The sequence below is a fragment of the Cotesia glomerata genome, linkage group LG4 (genome assembly GCF_020080835.1).
Source record: "Cotesia glomerata isolate CgM1 linkage group LG4, MPM_Cglom_v2.3, whole genome shotgun sequence".
NCBI classification, from domain to species: domain Eukaryota; kingdom Metazoa; phylum Arthropoda; class Insecta; order Hymenoptera; family Braconidae; genus Cotesia; species Cotesia glomerata.
In genome coordinates this window covers 24,395,672-24,416,648 of record NC_058161.1, presented here as the reverse complement: position 1 = coordinate 24,416,648, position 20,977 = coordinate 24,395,672, and the positions used below count along the sequence as shown (strand labels likewise).

General features: G+C 27.3%; 1 protein-coding gene and 1 long non-coding RNA gene across 5 annotated transcripts in view; one reads left to right on the top strand and one right to left on the bottom strand.

The window, feature by feature from the left end:
- The window catches only part of LOC123264374 (cyclic nucleotide-gated cation channel beta-1-like), a 245,303-nt gene that overhangs the window by 212,276 nt on the left and 12,050 nt on the right, over window positions 1–20,977 (bottom strand). The gene's annotated exons all lie outside the window — the stretch shown is intronic.
- Window positions 4,504–19,355, top strand: LOC123264379. The gene is made up of 3 exons (XR_006509322.1): window positions 4,504–4,615; window positions 5,312–5,322; window positions 19,345–19,355. It is a non-coding gene; the product is annotated as an uncharacterized LOC123264379 (long non-coding RNA).

Sequence of the window (20,977 nt, the reverse complement as noted above, 5' to 3'; positions counted from 1 at the left end):
AAAAAAGAAAAGTTGAAAAATAAATAAAATAAGATCGGAAACACGAGGTCAAATCCACCCTATGTCTAGTGTGTTATATATGATCCTTTGTTCGGAGAAATAAAATTGATAAAAAAGTTTTGATGGTATTGCTTGTTCCATTGATCGTTAAAAGTGTACTAACTTTTTTTTCAGAGATAGAATAATAATAAGATAATTTAGAATTAAAAGATTTTTGTAAAATTGAATTTTATTGTAAAAATCGGTTTATTGAATTTAAAATAAAATGTTTTTTCAAAAATACTCGGTCGCTACTTAGTCAATTATCGTATCGGTAAAAAAAGTTTACTTTGCAGCTTAACTTCTTTTTGTAAGCTGCTTTGGAAATTTTAATATCACTTAATACTCTTAAGAGTTGTAAGTCAAAAGAATAAAAATAAGTTATTTTTTTTATAAAAAAAATTATAAAGGATATTTGATTTATGAATTTCTTCATGTTATATTTATACCAGCTTTTTTAGTATATATATAAAAAAAAAAAAAAAAAAAAAAAACTGTAACCGAGATTCGAACCCGGGAAGTCTAGTTAATATTACTAATGGTAATTTAAGTATTAGTGACCTTGGTGAAGCATAAAGTGGATTATCTCGAAAAGTATTGGAGTTACGAAAAAATTGAAGAGACCTTTTTGTAGAAAATTTAATTTTCTACAAGTTTTGTAAAAATTTTTTCTGTAATTGTAGCAGAATGACAGGAACTAGGAAATAGCGAGGACTGTAAATTGAGGAGTAAACAACCGATACAGATAACTCAGCGTATTTCTTCAGACTGACTTATAAGTAAATATATATTGCTATATATATAATCAAAAAAAGTAATTAGTCTTATTACTAATTACTTATTACAGTGATAAGGATGACTCATCCATAGAATAAGTCTATGCATACTTGGATATATACATACGCTTACAAACTAATAATATTATTTATAATAGTTGTATTGCAATATATACAATAGTACATGGAAAGAAATACATTGCGGATATCACGATGTCACTATGGGCGTGAACACTATACTGTATGGTTTAGAAGATTTTGATTCGATATAAAAATCGTCAGCATAGATGATTTGGCTATGGTGGGAATAGTAGCATCGACAATAATTATAGCCGATGCGCCAATGTCACTATGGGCGTCAGACCCATAGTGACTGGCGACATTTACGATGCTCCTGGCAGAAAAGTCTATCCGTTATTACTATATCTCTTATGCTGATATTGGAGTAGTAACAAAGTAAGTTTAATTAATTGAATGGGTTATGCACTGATAGAAGGATTTATTAACTATTACACTGATAAAAAAATTGACTTGACTTAAGAGCCAAACTCTTGAACCAAGAATTCCATTTTGAAGAAAATGATTTTCTTGAATCAAGAGAATAAATTCTTGACTCAAGAAAATTTTCTTAGACCAAGAATAATTTCTTAGCTCAAGAATTTATTCTCTTGACTCAAGAAAATCATTTTCTTCAAAATGGTATTCTTGGTTCAAGAGTTTGGCTCTTGAGTCAAGTTAATTTTTTTATCAGTGTAATAATTTAATTTATTTGAAGACAATTATTTAATTTATTAAATTTTAATAAATATTTTTTAACATTAAATAAATATTTATTTGGGAGGAAAGTACATTTATTAATAGTTAATAAGTATTTATTAACAGTTAATAAATATTTTGTAGAGTGAATTTGTTTCGCCTTTAAAATCAACTTTATAAAAATTCGCCTAAAAATCATCTTTATAAATTATTTGCATTAATTATATTTTATCACAGCTTATAATTATCTTTTATATTTTTAAATATTAAAAACGTTAATTTACTTAATGAATTTAATTATTATCATGTATTCCAGCTATAGGGTAATAAAAAGTGTCAAAAGAAAATTTCTATTTTTTCTTTTTATTTTAAATAAATATTTATTAACAGTTAACAAATATTCATTAACAATTAATAAATATTTATTAAATCCTATGATGTTCAAAAATCTTTTATTAACAGTTAATAAAGCTTATTAAATATAAACAAATCCTTCTATCAGTGTGTTTGATGAAAAATATTTAAAAATTTTGTATTAAACTAGTTTAATGTAACAATTAATTTCAAAGTAGTTAAACATTATTTAGTAAAAGGAGAAAAATGAACTACTTGGCGTATGCAATTAAAATAAACATTGTTTTTAACTTATTTTTATTTCTAATTATTATACAGCACATATATATTACAAAACAAATAGCCTAGAAAAAATATCATATAAATTTAGGTTAGTTTACTTATTTCATGATTTTTTTATTATATTAATTATTCGATGTATTTGATTTAATGATTGTACTTACAATTTCAATAAAATCAAAACAAAATATTATATTTTGTACGTTTATTTATTGCGTTATATTTATACTCGAAACACTCGTAAATACACGTTTATTTTCTTTTTACTAATTTATGAATTTTTATGTCGGTATAGTAGTTGTGTCCATAAAATATTGGCCGTAATTCGATACACGGTGAGAAATTTCCATTATTTTTTATTCTGCATGGATTTTAGATATTACAATGGTGCATATTACTAGTGAACCTTATTGACTCAGAATAAAATTTTACAATGGCCCATAGTAATTTCCGAAACAAATGAAATCAGACATAGTAAATGGTAGAAATTGAAATGTACCATAGTAAAATGAAATATGCAATAATTTAAATTTCCGAATGTACTATAGCAAAAAAAATAAGAAAACGTTTGTAAAAAATAAAAAATTTTAAAGTAAAAAATGTTTTTAGCAATCAAAAAAAATATCAAACGTAACAAGATTTTTTTTGTTTGCAATAATTTTTAAAAATATTTTTTTAAAATATAGTTTTTTTTATTTTTTTTTTTCATTTTTAACAATGAACGTAGGATTTATTTTGGCAGTTAATTTTATTATGAATAATTATAAACACAATATATAACTTTTAAATTATTTTTTATTATTATTAGAAGTGTCGGTTGCAGGTTAACCATCAAATGTTTGTTTTCATTTTAATTTTTCACGGTAAATTATTAAATATTTTATTATTTATGAATCTTACAAATTTTCATTAACTATTCATGTGTTGATGGATTTATAAACTAATATTTATTTAAAACTTAATGTTTATTGCAATTTTCATAACACCGTTAACCACTACTGATAGCGTCTGTACACTTATGTTGACAAAACAAAGCAGCACGAAAAAATGAAAGAGCGCGCGTCGCGACTGACGTGCATACGTTTACTATGGGACATTTGAAAATTTCATAGTCACAATTTTAAATTTAAACCGAGTACACGTGACTAAATGTGAAACTTTTTTATAAATTTTTATTGTCGACTAAGCAACAGAAATTTTACTATGGAACTATAATGAAAAGTTTTAAGCACACTAACAGTTTTTGTTCTGTCAGTTTACGAAAATTTTTTATATATGTTTATGTAACAGTTGCATGGTCAAATTTACTATGGTCCCTAGTAAATATTGATTGGTACAATATGATATTCTTAAATTTTTATGGTAATATTTTGAATTGAGTCATTAAGGTTCAGTCTTATTATGTATGCATAGTAAATTTCTACAGAAATTTCTCACCGTGTATGATATACTTTTGAACACAAACTGATCGAACCGAAAATTTTAGAGAAATTTCAAAAATTTACTTTTTCCGAATTTTTTCGACAACGATAACTCACGAACCGATCAACCGATTTTCACGTTCTTGGTGGTGATCGACGTGGTTTTTTGGGCTCTGATAATTATTTTATTCCATCAAATACGATCCAAAAAGAAATGTTGAAGTTATGTGGAAAAAACACTTTTTTCGAAATTTCGACGTGATAACGTCTTATAAATTGATAAATACCGACAGCGCTCACGAAAAAATGTAACGTTCCGCCTGAGCCTGTGTGTGCAAGCGAGAGCGCGCAACAAGCGATAGAGAGGCACGATCAAACAAATGATAGAGAGGCCCAAGCGTTGGCTTGTGTCACATATATCTCTCTTTTGGCGTGACGTCAGAGCTAGCAGTTAGAACACCGGTCTATAACTAATTGTTCGTGATTATATTTAAACAAATTATTTAAATTATATTTTCAAAAATTGTTAATAATATTTGAAAATTACAAATTAATGTTTTTAACTAGTTTCAAAAAAATTTATGTCAAATAATATCAATTATATCAGATTGTTTATTATTATCAGGTTGATTATTAATAAATAATATTAATTATAAATAAATAAATTAATAATAATTATCAACGATAAATTAATAATAAAATATTAATAAAAAATAATTAATATTAATTATAAATAATAATAATTATATCAATTATCAAATTATTGTATCAATTTTTAATTAACAATGTATCAACAAGTCCATTTTTTTGTTAAAATAATTTTTAAATATTCAAAATTTTTTAATTTTTAAATACAAAATAATGATAATTCAGTGATAATAATTCAATTCAATTCATAAAAGTATGCAATTTTTCATCAATGTTTTTTTATGACGTTATCACGTAAAACTATCGACCGTAAACCGACTTTACAGACAACCAATTTTTTTCGTTTTCGATAACTCTCGAACGAATTAATCGATTTTGACGAGACTGGTGGCAGTCGATGTGGTTTTTCAAATTTAAGAGCGGATTAGTTTTTGGAATTGATCGGTCAAGCCGTTTAGAAATTCCAAAAAAACAATTTTTTGAAAATTTTAATTTTGAGATTTCTCAAAATCTAGCAAACCGAATCGATTCAAATTTTCTCTGTTAATAATGTTAATAATAAATTGTTAAAAACTGTTAATAATAAATTTGAACTAAATTAGAATGAACGAGAGAAATTTTTTAATTTTCTTTATTTTTCCATTTCACATGGAATGCCCCTTATATAGAAAATTTAGTAACTGTACTTTATATTTTTTACATTTCATGCGATCATTTTTTAGGTACGAAATGATAAATATCAAAGTCAAATTTCTCAATTATATACTTTAACATTTTCGACTTTCACATAGAGAATATTTACTGTTTGAAATATTTTCTTCCATGTTAATAATAAATTTTAGCATTTAATTAAATGATAAATTTTATAAAGTGATTGTTAAAATCACGATTTTACTGTTTGAAATAGTAATTTTTTCCAGTTGATCATTACTTATTATAAATTGACTATTATTTATTACAGTTTACTTTTTTCCGTGTGTAACTGAATTTTGAAGTCGATTATCTCCGAAACTAATGAACTTGTGAAAAAAATAAAAGATACTTTTTTTGTAGAAAATTAAACTGTCTATAAGTTTTATTTAATAATTTTTTTTTATCTCTAATATTTCACCCAGAAATTTAACATAAACGTTCAAGTTTCTTTTTTTCAAAAGAAGGAATTTATTCGAGTCTTGAAAATGAAACCTACCAATTTTTAACCCTCCGTCACTACCTAAAAAAGAGCCCCAAAATAAACCCGCGTTTAAATAATACTGGTCCTTATTATTTAAATTTTTGTTGTACTCTGCGATTATGAGTGGTGAGGACAGATAATATTCTGAAGTGCGCGATCAATTCAGACATCCTGTTCTTATTCCCTCTTAGTATTCTTGAGTTCAAGGGAATACCTAAGGGATATTCGTCGGGTAACTTACTGAGGGTTCATTCTGCCTTTATATACACACATATATATACAAATAAATATATATATATATATATATATATATATATATATATATATATATATATATATATATATATATATATATATAAAGAGAGACGAGAGAAGATTCAAGAGTATGCTTACAAATTACCTTATTATTTGCGCAATGCACCCAACTTGTTCGTCTTCATTCCCATATTTGTCACGTGTGTCCTAGGACGTATCATGTTGTGTTGATTGCATCGGTATATTTTATTGAAAATAGTCATATTTACATCTTATGAATTTCTTTGCGTGAAAAAAAAATTCAGATGTGATAGGGTGAAATACCCAGTACTTTAAAATTTATAAAAATGAGACCAATACTCGAACGGACATTTCGAATTGTTGTAATACAAAATCCGTATATTTATTATGAGTAATATACGCATGTTATAATTATTCAATGATACGGTAATTGATTTCTGTAAGTTTTTTCAATTATAAATCAAAACAATTAAAGTTTTGTTAACTTAAAAGTTGACATGTCGAGAATAGCCGGTAGATGCTATTTTTTTCATTAAAAAGGTGCTAAACCGTAAACAGAACAATCAGTAAAAAAAACGGTATATCATCATTTTTAGTAAAAAAATTTGTACCACCTAATGAAATAGTCTTTTCTAAATAATACATTTTTTGCAAATACATTAACTAGAATTTTTATATTAAATTTTAGCGTCTAACTATACCTCCAAATTTTCAAAGCGGTACCCAGAACTTGAACAAGCTGGGGCCGTATAATTTTAACAGCACTCTAAACTCTAATAGGTTTATAGAATAGTGATCAGCATTGTCATTTGTATTGATTACTACAAATTGAATAAGTTTTATAGCTAAAAATTAGTGTAGTTAAAAATTATTGAACGTTTTTAATTGAGTTTTTTGATTTAATATTGAAAATTTGCCTTTTCATTCATAAAAAATGTAATTAAAAAATTAAATACAAATATTTCTCATTTTTAAATGAACATATTATTTATTCATAGTATTATTTTTAGTATTAATCAATAATATGTAATAATTCTTTTGATATTTTAATAAAACGTTGAAAATTTTTGCTGTGCCTATTGCCATACATTTCATTAGTTCAACTACTGCTCCCGGAGTGTTTAACTACTGCGGCTTGTCAAAATTGATTGTTCAACTACTACTCCTTTCATAGTCTATCTTAAAAACGTTATCAAAATATAAATATTAAATTATCTTTGTTATTTTGGGCTTCAATCAATTCAAAATTGTTTATATTTTTATGAAAATCACTAATTTGAACTAATAATTACATCTTTATCTATTAAAAGGAGGGTCAGATACGTTTTACTTTGAAACCTGTTCAATTATTGGGTACTTTACCTTATCATTATTTTAAGTAAAAAAAATTGTACCACCCAATGAAATAGTATATTTTTACATGTTCATTTTTTTTCGAATTTTTTTTTTTCAATATTATTATTATTATTATTATTATTATATCTACATGATGCACTTTCTCTACCCTATATCACGATCATAACCACTCTCGGTGTAATTGAGTTCAATACACATCTAGCCGCCCTTCTATCTTCTCTAGACACACTTCAACCCCTACCCCTCTTCCCTTTTACTATGCTTTACACACACGGTCATTTACACACACAGATGCCAACCACATATCACACAAAGTAAATAAAGCAAAGTGATACACGCTATTACTACCGATATTATTATTATTAGTTATCGATACTAATTTAACAGCTTCATCTTCAGACAGATTTCATTTGTTAAATGCATACCATTAATTTGTGTCAGAAATTTAATTGAATTTTTTTTAGAACTACTTTTCTATGCAAAAAAAAAAAAAAAAAAAAAAAAATTTGACCGAGATTCGAACCCAGTTAGTCTAGTTTAATATTGGTCACTTTTCAAAGAAGATTATCTCGGAAACTATTGGACTTATGAAAAAAATAAAAGGAATCTTTTTTAAAGAAAATTTAATTTCCTACAAGATTTATTTGAATTGCTTTTTCGAAATTTTGATATTTTAGCCAAAAATTTCCGTTTAACCCAAAATCACTACTAATAAGATGTGTTATTAGCCCACGTGAACTTTAAAGAAGATTATCTCCGTAACTTATAAATTTACAAAAAAAAATATAAAAGATGGGACATTTTATGCGAAATGGGAAAATGACTAAAATTAAAAAATTTCTCTAATTTATTCTAATTTAGTCCAAATTTATTATTAAAAGTTTATATTTTACTAATTTCTTGTTAATCAATAAGAAAATCGATTTTTCTCTCCTAGTAACTTTTTAGCCGTACTAACTTGTATCCGGGTTAAATGTTGTTTTAATAGTTTTAAAAACAAATTCATTTTATGTTTGTTATTAACTAACATATATATTATTATAGTTTTAAGAACAAATTTTTTTATGTTCGTTGTTAATTAACACCTAAGTTTATCAAGATCGTGTTGTCAGCATGCTAAATCCTTTATTTGTGTTTTTTAATTATCCTAAATAATTTATAGTTAAATATATAAACAATAATGTTTCAAAGGTTGAAATAATATGAAAGTCTTTTTAATAAACAACTTGATGTAGACATTTTGTACTTGTCCCACCATGGTCACAAATGCCTGTCCCACCAGTCACAATAAAAAAAATTTCTTTAATTGTTTCTACGTAGGTAATCAGTCTAATTCTTCATAATATTGAATGTTTGTAGGATAAATTTTGTATTGAGAGAGAAGTATTTTTTAAAAGTTTAGTGGTCGAACTGAAATTGGACTTTAAGTATACCGCGGTAAGAAAGAAGGATTTTTCTTAGTCCCACCAGTCACACTCAGTAAAATGATAATTACGAGAAACTTAAAAAGTAATGGAGGTTTTTGACAAAGGGATGTTGTTAGTTGGTTATTCTTCTATATTATAAGATAAATTTTACTATAGTATAAGTTTCAGTTACATAATTATAGCTTAATAATTGATGGAATTCCAGAGTCAAATGTCCCACCAGTCGCTATAGAATGCCCCAAATACCTTTTTTTGTAGTAAATTTAATTCCATACAAGATTTGTTTGAAATATTTTTTCGTAACTTCAATAATTGTCAGCAATTCAAGTCCAGTTTAATGTAACAAGTTTTGTAACAAGCATTTTTTCTTATCTTCAATAGCTGAGCTTCTAATCAGAGTTAAATTTTATCTTACTTACTTGAGAAAAAAAAATTATATTAGGTCTTAAAGACCCTAAGTGATAATTAAATCCAATAATGTGTTTCATTAAACGGAATTTTATTTTTAAAAGTACTCTTGTCAGGAAACTCACGCGGGTATCGTGAATAGCAATCAGATCGATTCCAATTATGTCCGACACGCCTATTTGTGCACTCTTTCACCTTTTATTTCCTTTTCTGCGTCTGTCCTGACAATCCGGATCCCCGACGAGCGGATTTGCAAAAAGCTTTTGAAAGCTTAAATTGTGTTGTCATTGACAAAGAAGGGTTTACATTCACGGAAGTATTTTATTTACGAGTTCGTTACTGTTACTATTTTTTAGTCAACAGACACTATTACGCGTTAAAAGAGTCATTATTTATATTCCTAGTTATGAACTTTACAGAAAAAAATACTAAAATTCTCTTTATCAACTTTTAAAGCTCAATAAAAATTGCAAAAAAATTTTTATTCATGTCTTTGGCTGTAGGATCTTGAACTAGACTCTTCAAGCTTCAAAACCAAACACAGAAAAAAAAGGTTCACTTGAGCCAAGAAAATTTTTTTCTTCCTAATTATTTTCTTGAGTGAAAAAAAAATTTTTTTGAAAAAAAAAATTAATTCTCTTGCTTTAAGAAATACGCATCTTGATCCAAAAAAATTTATTTAAGTTCTTTTCTCACCTTGAGAAAATTTTTCTCTTGAATATTTGATACCCATTTTATATTATTCCAGCGTGCAATTATACATTTTAAATTAAAAAAAATGATGAAATATTATTTGATCTTCTTATTTGGCATGTTAATCAATAAAAATATTAATGAAAATTTACTTCTATCTTTATATTTAATTTTTTGGAGCAAGAGAGAAATTTTCTCAAGACAAGAAAATTTACTTCTATCAAGAACTAAATTTTTTGGAGCAAGAGGCTGAATTTTCTAAAATCAAATAGATTTTTTTGACTTAAATACATTTTTTTGGATCTGTTTGAATTCTGTTGGAATAAGTGAAATTTCTTGTCAAAAAAAATTTTTTTTTCGCCTAAGAAAATAATTAGAAAGAAAAATATTTTCTTGGCTCAAGTGAACTTTTTTTTTCTGAATTAATTTTTTATCTTGTTCTTTTTTTTTTTTTTAAAGAGTAGAATATCAAAATATCTTTAAAATAATTCCTGCAAAATCATCGTCTAGACGCGATCGATAAATTTTATCCGACCCTTTTATTCATAAAAAAAATCTAAATATACATATACATATATGTGGATTTGTTCTGGTTGAATTAAACAGATAAAAATATAGGTTGTTTTGATGTACGTCCAAGTGTGACGGTTGTGATAGCGAACGGTCGATTACCCGCTGCCAAACATTTCCCAGGTTCACTGTATATGTACACATAACAAGAGTTTCAATATCACGGTCTATTGTGATCATTCAAATGACTGGTGGGATGTGTCGGTGGATTCTATATTGGGAACCATGTGTGTGAAAACATGTATAATGGATAATATGTAACGTAACCTGGATAGATGTGGAGAGAAAGATCTATGAATACTCATCTTGTAAATGCGCTTCTATGCACATCAAGTATCACGAATAATGACGCCTTGAGAGAAAAGTGCATCCAATAAGTCTTGCTTTCAATGTTGTCACTGCTGACAAGAGTAGTTTCTTTTTGGGGAAGGGAGGCTATTGTTGTGCAGAGTGGAAAATTTTATGTAGAAGATTTTTGGGGCAAAAATTGTTGGGATATATTTTTTTAAGAGAGGTTTTTTGTTTGGGGGCGCTGAAAATTGAGGTTAATTTCGGAGTTAATATTAATTATGATACATGATTTTGAAGCTTAAGGACCCTAAATTAAAAAATCCCATAGCCGAAGACATAAAAAAAATTTTTGAAAATTTTTTTGTAGACCTCAAAGATTGAAAACAGAATTTTTTTTAATTTTGGCTGTTTGATTAAGGGCGCTGAAAATTAAGGAAAATTTGAAGGTTAAAATTAAGTGTGATACGTTATTTTAAAGCTTAAAGATCCTAGATTAAAACCTCATAGCCGAAGACATGAAAAAAAATTTTTGAAAATTTTTTTTAGACCTCAAATATTGAAAACAGAATTTTTTTAATTGTGGCTATTTGATTAAGGGCGCTGAAAATTAAGGAAAATTTAAGGGTTAAAATTAAGTATGATACATGGTTTTGAAGCTTAAGAAACCTAGATTATGATCCCATAGCTGAAGACATAAAAAAAATTTTTGAAAATTTTTTTGTAGACCTCAAAGATTGAAAACAGATTTTTTTTTAATTTTGGCTATTTGATTAAGGGCGCTGAAAATTAAAGAAAATTTGAAGGATTAAATTAAGTATGATACATGGTTTTGAAGCTTAAGGAACCTAGATTATGATCCCCTAGCCAAAGTCATAACAAAAATTTTTTTTGTAATTTTTTTTGAGTCTCAAAAATTAAAAACATAATTTTTTGATTTTGTCTTCTATTTGGAGGCGTTGAAAATTAAGAAAAATATTGAACGGGAAATTAAGTGTGATACGTTTTTTTTAAGCTTAAGGACTCTAGATAAAGATCCCATAGCTTAAGACGTAAAAAAAAATTTTCAAAAAAATTTTTTTGACTTGTAAAGTTACATAGAAACTTTATTGATTTTTTCTTATAATTGAAGGCGCTGAAAATTGAAGAAAATTTAAAAGTAAAAATTAAGTATGATACATAATTTTGAAGCTTAGAACCTCTACTCTTAGACCCCATAGCCGAAGACATAAAAAAAAATTTTTTTGTAATATTTTCTGAGCCTCAAAAATTAAAAACAATTTTTTGATTTTGTCTTTTATTTGGAGGTGCTGAAAATTAAGAAAAATATTGAAGGGGAAATTAAGTGTGGTACGTTATTTTAAAGCTTAAAGACCCTAGATAAAGATCCCATAGCCGAAGACATAAAAAAAATTTTCAAAAAATTTTTTTTGACACCTGAAGTTAAATAAAATTTTTATTGATTTTTTCTTATCAATGAAGGCGCTGAAAATTGAAGAAAATTTAAAGGTAAAAATTAAGTGTGATACATAATTTTAAAGCTTAGAACCTTCACTTTAAGATTCCATAGCCGAAAAGATAAAAATAAATTTTTGAAAATATTTTTATAGACCTCAAACGTTGAAAACAGATTTTTTTCAATTTTGGCTATTTGATTAAGGGCGCTGAAAATTAAGGAAAATTTAAAGGTTAAAATTAACTATGATACATGATTTTGAAGCTTAAGGAACCTAGATTATGATCCCCTAGCCAAAGTCATAACAAAAATTTTTTTTGAGTCTCAAAAATTAAAAACATAATTTTTTGATTTTGTCTTCTATTTGGAGGCGTTGAAAATTAAGAAAAATATTGAACGGGAAATTAAGTGTGATACGTTCTTTTTAAGCTTAAGAACTCTAGATAAAGATCCCATAGCTTAAGACGTAAAAAAAAATTTTCAAAAAAATTTTTTTGACTTGTAAAGTTACATAGAAACTTTATTGATTTTTTCTTATAATTGAAGGCGCTGAAAATTGAAGAAAATTTAAAAGTAAAAATTAAGTATGATACATAATTTTGAAGCTTAGAACCTCTACTCTTAGACCCCATAGCCGAAGACATAAAAAAAAATTTTTTTGTAATATTTTCTGAGCCTCAAAAATTAAAAACAATTTTTTGATTTTGTCTTTTATTTGGAGGTGCTGAAAATTAAGAAAAATATTGAAGGGGAAATTAAGTGTGGTACGTTATTTTAAAGCTTAAAGACCCTAGATAAAGATCCCATAGCCGAAGACATAAAAAAAATTTTCAAAAAATTTTTTTTGACACCTGAAGTTAAATAAAATTTTTATTGATTTTTTCTTATCAATGAAGGCGCTGAAAATTGAAGAAAATTTAAAGGTAAAAATTAAGTGTGATACATAATTTTAAAGCTTAGAACCTTCACTTTAAGATTCCATAGCCGAAAAGATGAAAATAAATTTTTGAAAATATTTTTATAGACCTCAAACGTTGAAAACAGATTTTTTTCAATTTTGGCTATTTGATTAAGGGCGCTGAAAATTAAGGAAAATTTAAAGGTTAAAATTAACTATGATACATGGTTTTGAAGCTTAAGGAATCTAGATTATAATACCACAGCCGAAGATATAAAAAAATTTTTTTTGTTATATTTTTTGAGCCTCAAAAATTAAAAACAGAATTTTTCGAATTTTTCTTTCTACTTAAGGGTGACGAAAATAAAAAAAAATTTTTAAATAAAAATTAAGTATGATGCATAAATTTGAAGCTTGAAAATCCTACTTTAAGATCTTATAGCCGAAGACATAAAAAAAAATTTTTGAAAATGTTTTTTTGACTCATTAAGATGAAAAAAATTTTTTTTTTGATTTTTTTCTTTTGATTGAGGGCGCTGAAAATTAAGAGAAATATTTGGGCAAAAATTAAGTGTGTTATATAGTTTTCAACCTTGATGACCTAACTTTGAGACCCCATAGCCAACGACATAAAAAAAATTTTTTTCTCCTTTTTTTGGACTCTGAAGTCAAAAATTGTCATCTTTCATGACAACTAACCATATTTTTGATTTATTTCACCAAGTTAGTGGCTAAAGAACGACAAACAAGTAATGAATCATGGAAACCAGAAAAAAAGTATATAAATGACGGAGACGATAAAGCAAATAAAATAAAAGACTTGATCTTTTAAAGAGATACATTGACGGGAATCGGTGATGAGGAGTTAAAAAGAAAAGCTGGAAATAGGATTGCTCGGACTAGAAATACTAGTACAAATAATGAATAGGCCGATATGAGCAAGAGCGACTTGGTGAGAACAAGGGTGAGGGTGAGGGTTCACGAGGAGGGATGAGTAGGGTAGAAGAGCATGCGGGTGGTTTAAGAAAAATCGATGACTGTTACTGTTACGATTTAGTTAAGCTCCAGAGGATTTCACTCGAGACCTCGGATTACATTCTCCTCTTTCATTGGTACTCTCTGGAATTTAACTAGACTCTAGATATCCAATTATATCTATTACGTATTTTTCTTATTACCTATATACGCGGAATCCTCGAAAATAATTAGGACGATATCTATTCAATCACTGCTTACGGTAATTGAAAATGGTCAAGTTTTTACCGAACCAGGGATTGATTCTTTCGGTCGAATTAATTTTTTTAATAAGTTTGAAAAATAATTAAAAATTGTTTTTCTTATGCGAGAAATGTTATTAGACATTTTTAAAAAAAAAAAAAAAAAACTTGACCAAGATTCGAACCAAATTAGTCCAGTCCAATATTAATAATAGTAATTTAACTATAAGAGGCATTCCATGCGAAATGGAAAAATGACTAAAATTAAAAAATTTCTCTACTTCATTCTAATTTAGTCCTAATAATTGATTATTAAAAGTTTATATTTTACTAATTTGTAAAGAAAATTTTTTTTAATCAATAAGAAAATCGATTTTTCTCTCCTAGTAACTTTTCAGCCGTATTAACTTGTATCCGGATCAAATGTTGTTTTAATAGTTTTAAGAACAAATTCATTTCATGTTTGTTATTAACTAACATATTTATTATTATAGTTTTAAGAACAAATTTTTTTATGTTCGTTATTAACTAACACCTAAGTTTATCAAAATCGTGTTGTCAGCAAGCTAAATCCTTTATTTGTGTTTTTTAATTAGTTTTTTTCAATTATCCTAAATAATTTATAGTTAAATATATAAACAATAATGTTTCTAAGATTGAAATAATATAATAGTCTTTTTAATAAACAACTTGATGTAGACATTTTGTACTTGTCCCAACAGTCACAAATGTCTGTCCCACCAGTCGCAATAAAAAAAATTAGAAAAACGCAGCGTTCCCATCCGTCACATAATTATCGTACACGTCACATAATTTGAAGCATTGTACGATCGTACATCCAACTTTGATTATGTGACGAAAAGTTACGATAATATGAGTCTTGTACGATAATTGTACGATAATTTTCGATATGTTTGATTTTCATTCTGATCCGTGTGGCTTAACTTTTATTTATTACCCGCTTGAAGCATGCAGCGCCCCACGAATGCCCTATTACCCTACACAGTCTTATAGTAACATGCATATGTAATTTTCTTTACCGACTAAATAATATTTTATCTATAGTCTCTACTGTCTCTAGTCTGCAGTCTCTTCTCTCAAGTCTAATTCTTCGAAGAAAATACCTTGTGAATGATTATTTGATTTCTTTAAATGTTTTATAATTCATCAAATGTCGAACTCAAATAACATTAAATCTATCGTACCGTTATTAAACCAGTCAACAAAAAAGTGGAAACATTTTTTTTGTAAATATTTTTCAAGAGTAAATTTATATCCGAATTTTAAATGAGAATATTTTTGCATAAAAAAATTTTAATTTTGTAAATTTAGTCAAAAACTTAAATTTAACATTTTTTTTTGTGCGTACGGTAATTTTTTAGAAAACCCGATAATTTTACGGCACTGAGTCGATCAGACAAGCAAAAGTTTCTGGGAACACTGGAAAAACGGTAGACCCTGAAGGCCATCCGTGCAACTTCCCGCTAATTTCATACCTAGGTGCTTAAAATTGCACTAATGATGTTTTTGAGCTCTCTGAGCTCAAAAATACAATTTATGTGTTATTTTGAGCTCTCTGAGATTAAAGGGATAGCTTTTCTATGCTTTTGAGCTCTTCGAGCTCAAAAGTGTGATAGAAGTTTGATAAAACACAATTTTTCAAATTTTCAAACTGCAGTAACTTTTGAATAAATGAATTGATTTTTACGCGGTTAGCAGAATTCGACGCAATTTTTAAGCCCCATGAAGATTATGTAAGTTTAGTTTGATCGAACCAGGATTTTCGGAGTAATTCTGAAAAAACACTTTTCGGTTTTCTTTCGTCAACGATAACTCACGAACGAACCCGAGTCGAAATTTAGAGCCCATTTAGAACCTTCTAAAATCGGATCTATTTCTGACTTAGGGGCTCAAACTAGAGCCTGTTTCCATGTTTAAGTAGGTCCGGTTTTGGTCCCACAAGCGCTACAAATTTCCGTTTTCGGCGCTTTAGGGCTCAAAATCGGACCTGATGAAAATAAAAATTAGATCCGATTTTGAACCCCTGAGTCCTCTTTTATTATTATTTTTTTATTAATTAATTTTTATTTCTCTTAGTTGCCACGACTGACCCATGCCTGGTTACCAGGACTGTGCCTTAGTCAATTTTCAAGTCTGCCTCATGCTATTCCATAAGAAATAATAAAAAAATTAATTTTTTAAGCATCATTTTTTTTTCTATTTGATTTTAAATGTAGAGGCTAACGCAAATTCAGACTGTTTGACTCTTATTTAAACCTAACTTTCGCTAATCATAGAAATAAAGTGAAAATCGCATCCGCCCTATCCGAGATTCGAACCCGAGCCGCGCGCTTGCTAGACCGATACCTAACCCCTACACTATACGACCGATGAGCTGCTACGCATCTCATCATTCTTATAAGCTAAATCTATATAATGATGAAGTGTGACGGTTTAATAATTTATGTTATTTAATATTGTGTTTTGATGAAAATTAACTATTTTTTACACATGGTTATTAATTAAAAACAATGCAAAAGTCAAGTCCTTATATTACTCTAGAATTTGTACACCATTCTGTGGATTTTCAATATTTTATTATAAATTTTAATATTTAAAATTATCAATATTAAAAATTTAACTGTAAATTATTAAATTTTAAATTTTTTAAAGACCATATCAATTTTGACGATATGTAATTGTTTTGGTTGAATAATAAATTTTAAATTTTAGCATTTGCTAACAAATATTCGTTAAACAATAAATTTTTACAATAATTTTAAAAAAATTCATTGTGTTGAATCAAGACGAAAAATTCTTGAATCAAATAAAATTCACTTAAACCAATATAAATTTCTTAGTTGAAGAATTTTTCTCTTCAGATCAAGAAGAAAAATTTTTTTAGTTAATAAATTTAATTTTTTAATTATTGATGGAAATTTTAATTAAATAATTGATAGAAAAATCAATTTTTAATAAATGTAATTTTCGTGTCATTTTGAGTTCTCCCAGCTCAAAAATCTGATAGAAGTGTAATAAAACACTATTTTTTGAATTTTTAAACTGCAATAACTTTTGAATGAATGAACCGATTTCTACACGGTTGGCGGCATTCGACGCAGTTTTTGAAGCCTCACAAAGAATCTTTCAGTTTAAATTGATCAAACTAGGAATTTCTAAGTAATTCCGAAAAAATACTTTTTTTGGTTTTCTTTCGACAACAATAACTAACTAACGAATCAACTGATTTTGACCGGGCTGGCTGCGATCAACGTGGTTTTTTGATTAAGAGCTGATAAGTTTTTAGAATCGATCGGTAAATCCGTTTAAAAGTTATTCCAACAGAACCACATTTGAAAAATTTTTTTTTTTAATTTTTTTGAGATTTCTCACTTTTCTCAATTTTTTAATTTCGATAGACACAAAAAAAATTAATACCATAAACTCAGTAAAAGGCCAAAAAAAGTAAGACAAGTTGAAAAACTCATATGATAATATTTTCTGAAGGTGGCCCATTTTGCCCCACATTTTCAATTTTTATTTTCAATAAACAGATCAAATTAATGTCAAATACTTGGCAAAGGACTAAAAACGTAAAATCAGAGAAAAACATTAAGGATTTCACATTTTTGTCTTAATAGGTCCGTTTTGCCCTCCCCTTCTCTTACTTAATTATTAATTAACTTTAGATTTTCCATTGAATGGCCAAGGCTAAGTTATTCAGTCTTGACCTAAGCCTAGCACACCATTAAATAGCCAGAGCTAGATGACCCAGTCTTGGTTCAAGTCTGGTTCACCAAAGAACGGCCGAGACTGAGTTGTTCAGTCTTGGCCCCGTCGTTCAACTCTGGGGACTCCTACATAGAAAAAAGGTGCACTTGAGCCAAGAAAATATTTTTATTCCTAATTATTTTCTTAAGCGAAAAAAAAATTATTTTTAACACTAGAAATTTCACTTATTCCAACAAAATTCAATGTCTTGCTTTAAGAAATACGTATCTTGATCTAAGAAAATTTATTTAAGTCAAGAAAATCTTGTTATTTTAAGAAAATTCGGCCTCTTGCTCCAAAAATTTAGTTCTTGATAGAAGTAAATTTTCTAGTCTTGAGAAAATTTCTCTCTTACTTCAAAAATGAAATATAAAGATAGAAGTAATTTTTCATTTACATTTTTATTGATTAACATGTCAAATGGGAAGATCAAATAATATTTCATCATTTTTTTCCATTTAATATGTATAATTGCACGCTAAAATAATATAAAATGGGTATCAAATATTCAAGAGAAAAATTTTCTGAAGGTGAGAAAATTTTTCTCAGCTGAAGTAAGTGGCGCTGCTTCCCTAAAGTATCTAAAAATCTTGATCAAATACAAAAACTTATTGTAACAAGTATTTATGATAATTTGAATTAAGAACAAATGACTTCTACCAAGAATAAAATTTCAAGAAAAATTTTTACTTCGGCCAACACAACTTCGGCCTTCCTTCAGGCACCCGAAAATTTTCTTGAGCCAAGAATTTTGTTCTCCAGTCAAGAAATTTTTCTTTCTGTGTACATGGGTTAATTCATATTATTTTACTTTTTTATTTTTAATTTTTAATTTTTTATGTCATGAATAATTTAATTGTAGTTAATAAAAATTTATGAAGAGGCTAATATTGACGGACTTGAGGGTTCAAAATCGGACCTCTCGGTGAATGTTCGGATCTGTGGGTTCAAAATCAGAGCTATGGGACTATAGGGCTCTCAGTCGGATCTATTTCGGACTAAAGGGTTCTATATAGGCTCTAAATTTCGACTCGGGTATTTTTCAATATTATCTAACACAATAGTAACTGAGTTGGAATAAACAATTTAAGATTAAGTACACACATGAATAAAAATTATAAAAAAGAAATTTTTTCACTCTAGTGAAAGATCAATTTTTATTTAGAAAAAAAAATTTATTAGCAAAAAAATATATAATAATTACTTTATATTTTAAAAGTGATTGCTTCATTATTATGAACATAAAAATTTTTCTATTATTATGTGCGTCATTCCCATAATATTACAGGAACCATTCCTTTAATAACATAGGGACCATTCTTATACTATTATAGAAACCATTTTCATAATATATTGAAGTTATTCCATTATTGTATAGGAACGTTTCCAATAAACTATGGGTATGGTTCCCATAATGATCATAGGATTGATACCTATAATGATCATTTTATTATAGGAACCATTCCCATAATTTTTGGAAAGGTTCCTATAACTTTCTTTCCGCGTAGTTAAATATATAAACAATAATGTTTCTAAGGTTAAAATAATATAAAAGTCTTTTTAATAAACAACTTGATGTAGACATTTTGTATTTGTCCCACCAGACACAAATGCCTGTCCCACCAGTCACAATAAAAAAATTTTTTTTAATTGTTTCTACGTAGGTAATCAGTCTAACTCTTCATAATATTGAATGTTTGTAGGATAAATTTTGTATTGAGAGGGAAGTATTTTTTCAAAGTTTAGCGGTCGGACTTAAAATCCGACTTTAACCCGACTAGAAATTTTAATGTAAGACCTATTGGGCCCGCGTTGGGTATCCTAATAGGGACCCCAGATGGGGATGTCACGCAAAGTCCTATGCGGCCTTCATTGGGCAATCCCTTTTAGGTCCCAATGGGGAAATCCCCATCAGAACCCAATCTAAATTTTGAAAGAAAAAATATTATGATTTTCGAAAAGATTAAAAATAATTTAGGGTCAGATACTCATATTATATTAGACCTAATTAGTAAATTTAATTTGAATTGAAATGAAATCGTCGATCGAAAAAATCCTTGTCGTAAGTTGGGCTCGAACTTGCGTCCTTTGGTTCCTCAGTCCTTGACGTTACCGCTGGTCCAAGCAGGAGTGCTGATGAGGAAAGTTCCTATCTCGTATAGACGAATTTTACCGGTTGACTGAGACATTATTCATGTTATGCTCAAGCTTTAAGAAATTGTTTTTTTTTTTTTTTTTTATTTATCCACTTTACTGACGTGAAAATACAATTTTTGTATAAATTAAATAAAAAATTTAAAAATAAAAAACAAAAAAAATTTACTGAAAAATGTAAAAAAATTGAAAAAATCAAAAATAAAATTCCTTAAAACTGTCCGATTTAATTTGGAATCCCCCTTATACTAACACAAAAAATTTTTTTTTGAAAATTAAAATTTTTTTGAAATGCAAGTTATTTTTTAAAATTTTATTGTGTGGATAAAAATTTAATTATGAAAAAGTTTAATTTTTTTTACCATATAAATTCTTTTGCAAATGTGAATTCTCAAAAGTTGGATATTTTTCAAAAATTGAATTTTTACATACTGATAATAAAAATTATCTTCAATTAAAATTTTTTTTTATACTGAGAAGAAAAAATTCTGAGTATGAATCTTGTTGCAGCAACATCAAAATGTATTTCAGTCTAAAAACTCACACAGAAAGAAAAATTCCTTTACTGGAGACCAAAATTCTTGGCTCAAGAAAATTTTCGGATGTCTGAAGGAAGACCGAAGTTGTGTTGGCCGAAGTAAAAATTTTTCTTGAAATTCTATTCTTGGTGGAAGTAGTTTTTTCTTAATTCAACTTATCATAAATACTTGATACAATAAATTTTTATATTTGATCAAGATTTTTAGATACTTTAGGGAAGCAGCGCCACCTACTTCAGTTAAGAAAAAAATTTCCTCACCTTGAGAAAATTTTTCTTTTAAATATTTGATACCGATTTTGTATTATTTTAGCGTACAATTATACATTTTGAATAAAAAAAAATGTTTCAATATTATTTGATCTTCCCATTTGACATGTTGATCAATAAAAATATCAATGAAAATTTACTTCTATCGAGATATTTAATTTTTTGGAGCAAGAAAGAAATTTTTTCAAGATAAGAAAAGTTACTTCTA